The 13192-nt window shown below is 38.6% G+C and overlaps 1 protein-coding gene across 9 annotated transcripts in view; it reads right to left on the bottom strand.

Moving 5' to 3' along the window:
• Nucleotides 1-13192, bottom strand: part of TENM2 (teneurin transmembrane protein 2) — a 1291685-nt gene that overhangs the window by 1006669 nt on the left and 271824 nt on the right. The window lies entirely within an intron of this gene.

Raw genomic sequence — 13192 nt, 5'->3', positions numbered from 1 at the left:
ATGAGCCAAAGGCCAGCTACCACTTTGTACCTTATCAGTCTTAAAAAGCTCTACAGGGAAAGCATTGTATCTGAAAGATTCATGCCACACCTCATTTTAATCATGGACACAATAACCCCCATCTCTTCAAAGTCATTTAGCTGTGAATTTTCAAGAATACATCAAGAAGATTTTCTATGGGCCCATCTGTGCGGCACATTTATTTTCTGTGACTGTTTTGCTGAGCACAATGAAAACCTTGACTACTAATGAACGAGGGACCCAGAGAATGGCAGGGCTGCTGCCGCCTCTGCGGCTCTTGGTGAGAGAAGAATCCGTTTCACCTGGAGCGGCAGCTGTAGGTTGATCTGTGGAAGCTGTTCAAGGAAAGCCTTTTAGTTGAGATGCTTCTCTTCTCTCTCTTCTACTCTCTGAAGGAATAATTTCTAGATGTTCTTCCAGGCCATAATGCCAAAAAGCTAAAAGCAATCTTCTCTACTGTGTTCATGTCAACAAAACTTGGGGTTCAATGAGACATCAACCTCTGAAACTATTAGAGAGAAGGGAACTGGTGGGTAAGCACTATACATTTAGAAGAATTTGGAATTTGGAGACATATCTTCTATAACCTGCACAGATTTACTGTCTGTAAAAGGAGACTAATAAAATTTACCTTATGGGATTGTTGTGGAGAAAAGGAGATAAAGCATGCACAGTTCTTAGCAAAGTAATGACAACTGAAAAGCATACAATCAGTTAATATATCATATATATGATATACAATATTTGTAATATATATGAATCTGATGTTAATGATCATCAGTATTACTAAGAACAGAAGCAAACTATAATATCAAAACATCACAGCTAGTCAGCCTATGCATAGGACAGCCAATAATAATCTTCTTTCAAGGTACTAAATATGAAACACCCACTGCTCCTGGGATTATAGTCTTGGGGACGTGGGATAATTTATCAGGTTAGCATTGGATGAAAGAAATAGTTACTATTATGTTATCATCCTGCTGAAAGAGTGAGGAAAACACATTCCTGAGCCAATAACACTTCAATACAGCATTGTGAATAATAAATATATTTCTAAGGAAACTCATATTATAGTATGGGCTCCGGCATCTGATATGCCCAACTGCATTAAAAATGATTATTCTCTGAGTCCACATGGATATCTCAATGATAGATGATGATCAAACTATATAATTACATCAACTCTTAGATAAATGTTTATAGTATTTTATAGAATTTTATTCTGAGTTAGACCAATATAGAATTCATAACCCATCACACAAATTTTATCCAGTTGGTTGAAATATAATTTTTAAAATATTCATAAAATCTTAGTAGATTGATTATAGTTCCAATTTAGACACAACAGTTGTTATTTATTTATTTTTTTTTTCAGAAGGGCCTAGGAAACTGGTTTAACCAAAAGCAGAACTGTGAGATAATTTTTTTGAGGAAGACATTAATCAGGGGACAAGAAAATATTTCAAAAGACTGAAATGGAACCTTAAAGTCCTTCAAAGCTCCCAAAGCTTCCGTGGACCTCCCCCAAGTTTGTCCCCTTCACAGAGTTCCCCCAGGTATTTGTGAGTCCAGTAATTACCAGGCTACTTTGTTTTATCATTATTTGCTTATCTGGGTTTATTAGATTGCAATATCCTGAAGGGAAGGTAATACATTCTCATTTCTGTATTTTCTCCCATATTGCCTAATATACAATTTCACTGGTGTTTTCTCCATATACTGTCACAAAACTGAATTGAAGTGTGAACTCTACTGCTCAAGCTTCATAGAAAAACTTGTAAAGGCAGGCATTTAAAAAGGCAATGGAAGTGCAAACAGATTTGGCAGTTCAAGAATGAGTATTAGTTTAAGAAAAGGGAAATTTATTTCTTTTTAGGTTGGATAAATATTTTAATATTCAGAATTGCTTTCTAGAATATGATTACTTCCTTTCATGCATGCGTTCACTAATCTCACCTATCAGGAAGAAGCATAGCAGGCTGAGTAGAAATGGACTCTGCTCTAAATTGTTAGAGTTTCAGCCTTGTGTCAACCACTATTGGCTACTTGATTTCTATTAAGTTATATCACTAAACCGCAGTTTCCTACTATGTAAAATAGGAATAACACCTACAATAATACCTACCTCATGGAGTTCTCATGTGAGATTCATGAAATAATCCATGCAATGCACTAAATAAATTTAGCCATCAATTTTACTTGAACCTATTATATTTATAGCACTGTGCTATTCAATGCATGAAGTTTAAGACATTAAGGCATGATCTACTCCTAGAAGTTTGCAATATACCTGATAAGCAAGGCACAAAGGGACAAGTTTATTGCATATGGCTAATTGTCATATCAATTCAGTGGCCACTGAGAGTTGGTATAGCTGAATAAGGGAAGAAAAGCATATACTTATTGAGCTTTATTAGTATCAGACATTATCCAGAAAACCAGACCTTGCTTTCTCTCTCTCTCTTTCTTTAGCAGTTGGGCTACTTCTGGACCCTGAGAAATGTGTGATTTCAAATTCTGGCACTTCAACAGAATTGAGTGAATTATGTGAGGGAAAAAAGTGGTTTTACAAAAAGCAGGAAATACTATAAAAATAAATCATTAGCTCCCTTAAATTAGAAACCTTAATCGCTCAGTCAATACAACTTAAGGAATAACAATATTACTAAAAATAACTAACACTTAATTGAGTTCTTTCCATATGCCAGGGAAGCTCAAGTGCTTTTCATATGCATTCTCTCATTTATCCCTTATAATAGTGCCATGAAGTAGGTACGATTCTTACTCTCATTTTACAAATAAGAAAAAGGAAACTTGAAGAACTTAAGCAATTTACCCAAAGTGCCAAGATAGTGTGACTGCCTGCCAAGACCCAGCAAGAGAAACATGAGTAGTTCTGAAGCAAGTTGTGTGCAAGGGGCAGAGCTTTCTAATTCTTCCGGTTGACTCCCCTTAGGAAGCTAGAAGCTGCTGTGTTCACTGCTCCCTCCTACCCCAGGCTGAAAGAAATCTCTTCAGAACAACTTTGTTTCCATTCTGACTACAGACTTGAATAGAACAAAAACCAAAGACAAATGGCTTCCAAAATGTAAACTAGAGGTAACATGTTTCAATAGTGTTAGTGTGATCTGAGGTTCATTTATTTGGATATCAGGAGCAACGTTTATGGGGCCCAAAGATCTCACAAGAACATGAACAAACCAAGACATGGAAAAACATAAAGGTCTTCATTAACTTAGCTTAAATTACACTGGTCTTATCAAGAGGAGGAACAGGTAAGTGAGGCTAAGTAAAATCCCTGTACCTTTCCATCTTTTAGAAATGAAAGCCTTTAAAAGAGCTTTAATCCATGCCAATACACCAAAATAAAGCGACTTGCAGTCGAAATCTTAAGGTAATGTACACATTCTCTATGCCTTAAAAAAAACATTAATTATGGGGCTCCTGGGTGGCTCAGTCGGTTGGGCGTCCGACTTGGGCTCAGGTCATGATCTCGCGGTCTGTGAGTTCAAGCCCCGCATCGGGCTCTGGGCTGACAGCTCAGAGCCTGGAGCCTGTTTCGGATTCTGTGTCTCCCTCTCTCTCTGACCCTCCCCTGCTCATGCTCTCTGTCTCAAAACTAAATAAATGTTAAAAAAAACAAACAACAAACAGTAATTATGTCCATGTGGTTCTAGAGTTCTCTGGTACATGCCTGAGTTACTTATGACACTTCTCACTTCCAAGTTAGCAGTTCAAATTTATGAGACCATTCAACTGCTTTCTGCCCAGGATGTGGTACCTCAAAGGGTTTTCCTCTAAATTTCTAAAGGCTCAGTCATCTACTATTAGCTCAGAATGATTAAAAAAAGACATTAAGCTGTGTCAGTTTATCTTAATAATATAATTGCAAAGAATGAATGTTTACTTGTCATAAATATCAGAGACAATATTAAATGTCTAGCGAGAACCAACTAAAAATTTGTATACTGTTCCTCTCTCTCCCCGTTCCTCTCTTCTCTCTTCCTGTCTCTCTCTCTCTCTCTCTCTCTCTCTCTCACACACACACACACACACACACACACACACACACACAGATGCACACACACAAATTTTTCCAATAATGCACATCTTTCTCATGAGTTGATTTCAATTAAAAAAAATTGTATTAGCTATTTGGGGCACCTGGGTAGCTCAGTCAGTTAAACGTCCAACTCTTGATTTCTGCTCAGGTCATGATCTTATGGTTCGTGAGTTCAAGCCCCTCGTTGGGCTCTGGGCTGACAGTGCAGAGGCTACTTGGGATTCTCTCTCTCAATCTCTCTCTCTCTCTCTCCTCCCCTGCTTGCATTCTCTCTCTCAAAATTAATAAATATAAAAATGATAAAAGGTAAAAGAATATTACTTCCTTCCTGAAAGACTTAAATAAGAATATCCCTCTGTAGTACTCATGTAGCCTTTTACACTTTAGAAAGCATGCTTATGTATGCTGTCACATCTTGCTATAAGGAAAGTGAAGCCCCAGGAAGTTGGGTGGCCAGAGTCTGAGAACACATGGCACAGACTGAGCTCTAAGTAACCGCTGGCTCCTATGTGCCTCCAATAGTCTGACCCTACAGTTGACTATAAACTCAAAGCCCATAGGCCTCAATTGACTTACTGATATGTTTTACATGGTCCAAACATAATTTTTAAGTTGACTTCCTTGCCAATATTTAAAAACAGTTCTTTTGTAACATAAATAAAATCTTTATCTCTGGTTAACTTTAAAATCAGAAGATCCAACACCTCTAAGCCAGTATCACTCAAGAGGACAGTGGGCAGGTGCTCAGTCGCTCTGCCTAAGTGTTTTCTGCCTTGCTTTGGCTTTGGCCCATTCATCTGTGTAGCCTTATTGAGGCATCTGAATTTAGACCCTGCTCCTATCATGTGTACTACAGCAAAGATTCCTAATCCATGGAGAAATGTCACTGATGTCCCATCAAGAGAGAATGGAAACAGACTGAAATTTAGGAATCAGAATTTTAGAACTGGAATCAACTTTTATTCAGTCTCAAATTTCACCATCAAGTGTTGTAAGGCTCTGGGGCAATCTTAGAAGACAATTCCTTGAGTTTTTCTAATATTAAAATCTAATTACCCATGCACTAAATTGGCTTCATTTTTCTAACATAAAGTTATCTTATTTAAAACTTGATTCTAATGCTCTTTTTTATATCTTACATCTTCTTTCAAGATGCTCTTCTTTTATGCATTTTTTGATGTAGCAATAATTATTTCAAGTCACAGTAACTAACATTAGTTGAAGTCACTGGTAATCAAATGTTTCAATGATATGTACCTTAAGGTAACATATGATTTTGACAGATAAACATGGGGGGAAATTTATTTACTACTAAATATAATATGGTATTAAAAATATTTCTAAACCTGGGTCTACTGGGAGATTAAAGAGAGAGAGAGAGAAATCTTTGATTAGTGAAAAGATTGGGAAATATCAATTTTTAATACCTTATTTATGGAATACAGAAGAGACAGTTGTAGCCAAAATAAATCAAGGGACTAGATAAGATTACATAATGGCCAAAGCTTAGAACTAAAATTTTAAGTTACATGATCTGCCCAAATTATTTTCCATGAGATTTGGGACATGTTTAATTCTCTCTAGTATAGATTAAAACATTCACTCCCCTAGCATTGTATCAGATACTGTGGCAGGCTTTGGGAATCCCAAAACTAATAGCTCACACTTCCTCTTTCATGGGACCTTTTCCAGTGATGAAGGCAAGCAGAGAAATAATAAAATAAGGTGTCATAGGTAACATGACAAAAAGGGGCAGAAGAAAAAGACAGCACAAACATTTTTGTCCATGTTAGGAATGGTCATGAGTTCAGTATTAAGTGGGATAAAGTCTGAGGGGACTGAAATGTAGTAGGCAGGGCAGGTGGGTATCTGAGTATGGTATGCAGAGTTCTTCTCTCCATCACCCTTAACTACTGGTGTCATATCAATAAATATATTCCACAGCAGAAGGGACTTGGGAGATGTAATTAAGGTTGCTAATTATTTAACCTAGGGAAATTATCTGGGATTACCCCAGGTGGTTCCAATGTAATCACATGAGACTTAGAAGAGCTTTCTTTTGGCTGAGAGAGTAAAAGAAGTCAAAGTAGTGGTAGGAGAGTTGGAAATCTTCCAAGAATGAGAAAGATTCAAGACACCATTGCTGGCTTGAGATGAAGTGAGCCACATGTCAAGGAACTGGGAGGTTCACTCTTAAACCACAAGGAACTAAATTCCCCCAATCACTTGGATGAGCGTGGAAGTAGATTCCTCCTCAGAGTTCCAGAAAGGAATGCAGACTTGCTGACATCTTGATTTCAGCCTTGTGAGACTTTAAACAGAGAACCTTACTTAGATACACTGTGCCCAGACCTCTGACCCATGTACACAGTAAGATAATAAATAAGCATTGTTGGGGCGCCTGGGTGGCTCAGTCGCTTGAGTGTCCGACTTCAGCTCAGGTCATCATGTCGCGGTTTGTGAGTTCGAGCCCCACATCGGGCTCTGTGCTGGCAGCTCAGACCCTGGAGCCTGCTTCATTCTGTGTCTCCCTCTCCCTCTGTCCTTCCCCCTGCTCACGCTCTAACTCTGTCTTTCAATAATAAACGTTAAAAAAAATTTGTTTAAAAATAAGCATTGTTTTCATTTACTAAGTTTAAATTGTTAAGCAGCAGCAGAATACTAATATGGTATCTTAACTAACATTTGGGAGATAATGTAAAGGAAAAAATTCTTCCTCATCCTCTAGCATCTTGCAGTTCAAAAGGATAGTTATCTACATGTAAATCTGATCTTTCAGCTGAAGATTTACATTATTTAAAGTGGGGGTGGATGTTAGAAAGAAAAAGAACTGGTATCAAAGGAAAACAAACATTTAGTGGAAAGAGTCCCTTTACACTTAGTGGGAAGCATCCCCTAAGGTGCTTTGCATTGTTGTTTAATCTTCATACAAAAGTGGTGGAAGGATATATTATTCCTCCCATTTTACAGATGAGAAGACTGGGGTTGATAGGTATGAGTAACAGATCAAAGACCAAGAGCTAATCAGCGGGCAAGTCAGGATAGGATTTCAGATAAATTGGGTCTTCTTGATGAGGAAGCTCTCATGGTTCATTTGTAACATATGCATGAGGTCTGTCTGTTATTCAGACCACAGTTGTGTGTATTTACATGTATACAGCAAAAAGGGTCACTTTAAAAGCCCTGCTTGAAACAATAATTCCTGAGCTTTTGAAGAAAGCTTTTGGCAAATAGGCCTCTAATCTGCAGGAGACGTAGTTCTCCCTGAGTAATTATTTCATTTTCTCTGCCATAATGTCCTCAGACAAGGACACCAGGCTCCCCTGGACCTGGCATCATAGTAAATTTGGCCACTGCAGCATATGGTGCCTGGTGCTAGAAATGTGGCCCCCTCAATTCCAGAATTAAGATTAGCAATCCTAAATGGGATTTCACTGAGGATGTGTATGCATTTCTAATTCCTGTGTTGAGGGGCAAGAATCTTCTGGCATCTGCTTCAGGAAATCTGTGCATGCATTTCATCTGGAAAGCTGAAGGGATTTTCTCACACTCCGGTCCATCTTGCTCCACTGTGGTTTGTCCACATTAATCTTCTCGCTGATTTATCTCTTCTCATTCTGAACAGCTTGGATGCTATTGCTTCAATTGCTTTCTTTGGGAAATTATTCTGTTGTCTAATTGACCTACTATTAATTTTATTTTCTATTATCTAATTTATTCCACCCTCCTCTTTCCCTCCACCCCATAGTTTCAGGCCATTACTTCTTATTTCTTTCAGTTCCATTCAGTTGCCATTTTTTTCTTTCCCAGGCCTTATAATCATCTCTAACATTAGCAAATACTTAACGGGGAACAGAGAACATCAACAGCGAAGACAACACAGAGACGCAAAAACTTTACATTATCCACTCACTCCTTCCACTGTGAATATTAACCTCTCCTCATTATTATTTAAACATGGCAGATTTTCTTCTCCTGGACATTATAACTCCCCACATTTTTATAGCGTTCAAATTATCTCTTCTTTTTCTTCCTTCCAACCCTCCTTTTTTAACTTTCCATTCATTCTGCTTCCTTCTCTCTCTTTTAACTCTCTTTCTGTCTTCCTTTCTTTCCCTCTTTATGAAAGGTGCACTATTCTCATGTGGCCTGCAGAAGCAAAATGTGTATTTGATATATTTTAGAAAATACAAGAAAGTGTAAAAAATAAAATTTGAAAAAAATCCATAATCATAAAGACCAAGATAACAGCCAATAAAATTTTACTAGAGTCCTGTTACAAGTGCATGTCTTATTCTAATCCACTGAGGGCTCTACCAAAATCAATGCTCTCTAACCTTTTGTAAAGAAGAGTCTGTACTGTCCACTGTCTTCAAATGCAGAGGACTTTCCTTCCTACCCAGCCAGAAAGTTATAAATTTCTACAATAGTTCTAGGCAGAAAATTATTGTTTCAGTCTGGAGAGATGAGGGCCTGCTTCAGGAAAGTGGTGATAGGTAAGTGCTACTATCAAGAGGGCGTATGGGGTCAGTTCTTGAACTGTCATTGCAGGTAGGGAATAGGAAAGGTATTTTAGAGAGAAACTGTGGTGTGAGAAACAGAGGGACAGATTTTGACCAGGAGAAACCATATCTAAAGAAAACTGAGTAGCCCTTCCTACGTGGGCAGAAAAAGTAACAGAAGGGATCCAGTGGAAATCTAGACGAGCAACTTCATTAGCCAGAAAGTATAAGGGTGGTGAACGTCAAGGAAACAATGTAGGGAACAGAGAGCCCTTGAATATTTCAAGCAGAGTCAAGACTCCACTATGCAAAATTATTCAATTAGCAGTGAGAAGTGATATTGTATGGTAAAAGGAGTATGTGTTCTGAATCGTACTGGGGCAGGTTCCAATCCCAATTTCTCCCTTGATAAGATGTGTGTGGCATTTGGCAAACTGAATGTAATCACTATACCACATCCCTCATCCATAAGATATGAATAATATCCATAAGATATGAATAATAATACCATACAGAACTTGGTTTGAGTTCCCTGGAAGCAGAGCCTGAGAGGAAGAGTCATGTGTAAGTGACTTATTAAGGAAACTTTTCCAGTAGAGATTTCTCAGGACATCAGAGAGAGGGAAAGGGAACACACCAAGCAAAGTTTCAGACTAAGGCCATAGAGATTAGCTTCAACCTCCTTCTCCCAGGTGATGCTATAATACAAGTTACACCTCAGATATATCCTGACCCAAAGCAAGGGAGCTGTTTTTTGTTTGTTTGTTTGTTTTTTTGCTTTTCTACTCCTAAGTGCCACACCAGTGACCAGGAGAATGGGAAAGTCATTCACTGAAATATGCTTGTCAAGGGGCAGAATTGTGAGGAGGAAAGCAAGGCGATAAATCTCACTGTGGATGTGATTACACAAGCCAGCAAATGAAGAAGATACATTGCTTTCTTCTAAAGGATACCTAAGCATAACTATGTAGTTAATTTTAGCGTGATAAGAAATACAACTGACCATTATTGGTTATTTAAATGCTTTCCACTCCTCCTGCAGAGAAGAATGAATCCTGAGGAAGGTAAGCTCTTTGCTGAGCAAGATGAGGGGGTGGGGATGCAGTATGGATATATTCAGAGAGAGGTAGGCAGACAGAAGAGGTAGGGAACGGCAGATCTAAAGGGAAAAAGTGAGAGATGCTACAGAAAGATCTAGAGGAAGAACCCAAAAGGATAGGAGATATTCTAAGAAAGTCATGACCACCGCATTGAGAAAGGAAATTCGGGGAACCCAAGAAATCTTTACCAGAATGTTCATAGAGTTTTGCTACATGGTATTTCTTCCCATAAAAAGTCAACAAAACTGGGGTGCCTGGGTGGCTCAGTCGGTTAAGCGCCCAACTTCGGCTCAGGTCATGATCTCACAGTTTGTGAGTTTGAGACCCACATCGGGCTCTATGCTGACAGCCTGGAGCCTGCTTCAGATTTTGTGTCTCCCTCTCTCTCTGCCACTCCCCTGCTCGTGCTCTCTCTGTGTCTCTCAGTATCTCACAGAAATAAATAACAATTAAAAAAAAAGTTAACATACATCTTCAACTGGCATCTTTAGGAGTAACTATTGGGGCGTGCATGAATGGGTGTATTGGAGGGAACAATTGGAGGGAACATTGGGTTCCACCTGAGACCTGGGGACCCCTCTTTGTGCTTCTCACAACTGCCTGCCTTGAAGTCAATTATATTTGGGTTATGCAAGAAACCAGTTCACTATAAGAAAATGCTAAACAGCAGCTCTCAAAGCATGGTCTCCAGGCAGTCAGAAACAACCCAGAACAGAGCAGAGAGTGGAAACAGTGGGGAGAGAAAGGAAACTGCATCTGAACTCAATTATATCAGCCAGCCAATCAGTTCTTCAAGGCACTGCATATTATTCCGAGTAAAAGTTAAAACAAAAAAGAAAATAGAGACTAATCATAAAAAAGCCTAATCATGAAAATAGAGCACACGCATCTCTAAACAAAGAGCTCTTAGAGCCAATCACAAGCCCAAAATGAAGAGATATACAGTACAGTTGTAAACTGGCTGAAGCATCAAGAAAAAATCTCAAGTTAATCAGAAGGCATTCTTTCTATACAGTAAGCTCATACCCATTACAATCCAGTGTGTTAATGACCATTACTCAAAATGACAACATCGTAACTAAAATCACCATTTGTTCAAGTTAATTTCTTAAAAATCTCTGATTTTCCTCCATTACATTTAATATTTATGAATCCTAAGTCACTGGAACTTCTCTATTTTCTGCTTATTACCATCATTTTCAGGATGTAAAATGAAGGTCATTAAAGTTGGACTTCTCCTTTTCTTTCTCATTTACCTAGCAGTGCGTCTTTAAAAGGCAATATAATTCCAATCAAGGGTTTGGCATACAATAACAGTTTTACCTTTGCTTGAATATTATGTTATTGGGAACAAAATTCAGGTCCCATTACCTTAATCAGCTACAAACAAATATTTCTCACTTTAAGCACAACCACTTTCTAACAAATCTGGCTAGAAAGTGAATACTTGAGTTAGGTAAATCCTGATTCCACTCTAACTTCTTTCATAACAGAGGGAAAAAATACTCAAAAGAAATTGAAACCCACTGGGGAAGAAGAAATGAAGTTGGTAGGAAGGTTAATGGCATGCTAGACATAATATTCTGTGGTTTTCTTCCTTATCCTTTCCTCTTTCCCTGGAATTTCTCATTGGTATCAGGATTCCTTTGAGATAGAATGTGTTTGGTTCTTGGAAGTCAGGGCCTCCCCACGTTTTCTGGGCATTTAATGTGTAAATGAAGTAGGTTCAATATGCCAATGGGTTCCACAATCAAAGAAGATACTTTACAAATTTAATTTTAATTTTACAAGTCCTAGGATTCTAAAAAGGAAATGTATACCCTACGACAGAAATTACCTAATGGAAAAATCTCCAAAATTTAATCCTGTTGCACTTAAGATTGCCCCATGCACTCATTCACATGCTATTCCTCTCATGGCTTGGCATCACTGGGGAGACAAGTTTTAATTAAACACATTAAATAAAAAGGGAGATTTAAATCTCCATAAGATCCTATATATTGGGGGAAGACTTATTCTTAGACCTTGGTTCTGTGTAACAACTCTCCACTCCCACTCCTTATCCAAATTTAGAAAACACTTTTTGCAGGGAGAAAATTCCAGAAAAGTTTCTCTGGCATTGCCTTTGGACCCCTCCTGTACATAGTTGAGAGAGAGAGAGAGAGAGAGAGAGAGAGAGAGAGAGAGAGAGAGAGAAAAGGAGAGAGGAAGAGGTGGGGGAGAGAAGAGAAGGAGAACTTAATGCAATAAAATGGTGACAAAAATAAGGGCTAACTGAAAAGTAAAAGGCTCCACTCAGACTGAACTAATATGGAATGGTCTCTCACGCTGGGAAAATGAGTTGAAAAGAGCCCATACCGCGAATCAACTCCCACCATCACTGTAAAAAATAAATATGAAAAACAACAACAACAACCAAATGTTTAATGCCAGTTTTTAGTTTCAAACTAAATGCTCTGCCTTTGGAGAATTCACATAGAAGAAAAAAAAAGTTGGGGGGTGGGCTGTTGGAAGGAATTTCCACTTTAAATTAGGGAAAAGAGTCAACCTTTTTCCATGGTTGGCTCATTATCATAGGAGGCAGTGGGTGGTGAGGAAAATAGAGCCTGGTGCACACCAACCTTGCAAAAAAAGTACCTCAAAGTACCAGCACCTTCCAGACCAGTAGTCTATGCCCCTTCCTCCTCAGCCATGTATAAAGGAAACAAAGTTATACCTCAGCCCAAGGACAATTTATATACCAAGGACAAAGTAGGGTGGGGCTATCTCTTGGGCGCCTAAAAGAAATTCCACTGACATTTGAAACAATAAACAGACAAGAAAGAAAAATGCAGTCTCTTTCTCTAGGAGCTCATATTATAATTTAGGGACTTGACAGCCAGTTGAGAATCATGTCAAAGGGAAGTAAGGTAATGCTACCAACCTCAATGAGTTTATTTCACAGCAGGGAGAAGATGCGAAGAGAAAGGATGCAACTTAGAAGGGTCAAGCCAACAGAAATAATAGCAGATACTGAGAAAGATGACACAGAGAAAACCGGAGCTCACTGCTTTCCTGAAAACGGCAGAGTCTCCCGTCAGTTACTGCCATGGCAATGGAAGGCAGATTTGATGCATGGGAGGGGATGGAGGGATATGGCATTAAAAGACTCTTTAAGTGCTGGGCCTGGGAAACTCAATAGATGGTGGTAACTCAAACAGTGGCCCAGAAGTTGATCGTGAATTTGATCCTTCCCTCCAGGGAAAAGATGAGAATGCCAGCTATAAGAAGGTATAAATTGTACCACCAGATAGCAGGCCGATTAAAGCAGAAACATATTACTCTTCGTGCAACTGAAAGTATTCACATGTCTTTATGTTCACAGTCCTTTAAACACAGAGCAACTCAATAAATTCTTATTTATGTGATGCCATCAGCAGCAGTAGTGCCTAGAGAGTCTCCTTCTTTGTTTATAGGCAGAAGGGGACACAATGCAGGGGATTTTTTTTTCCTTTCATATCAGC

Source organism: Panthera onca, chromosome A1, assembly GCF_046562875.1.
Source record: "Panthera onca isolate mPanOnc1 chromosome A1, mPanOnc1 haplotype 2, whole genome shotgun sequence".
Lineage (NCBI taxonomy): Eukaryota > Metazoa > Chordata > Mammalia > Carnivora > Felidae > Panthera > Panthera onca.
The sequence above is the reverse complement of the archived record's forward strand: the minus strand, read 5'-3'. Positions and strand labels throughout refer to the sequence as shown.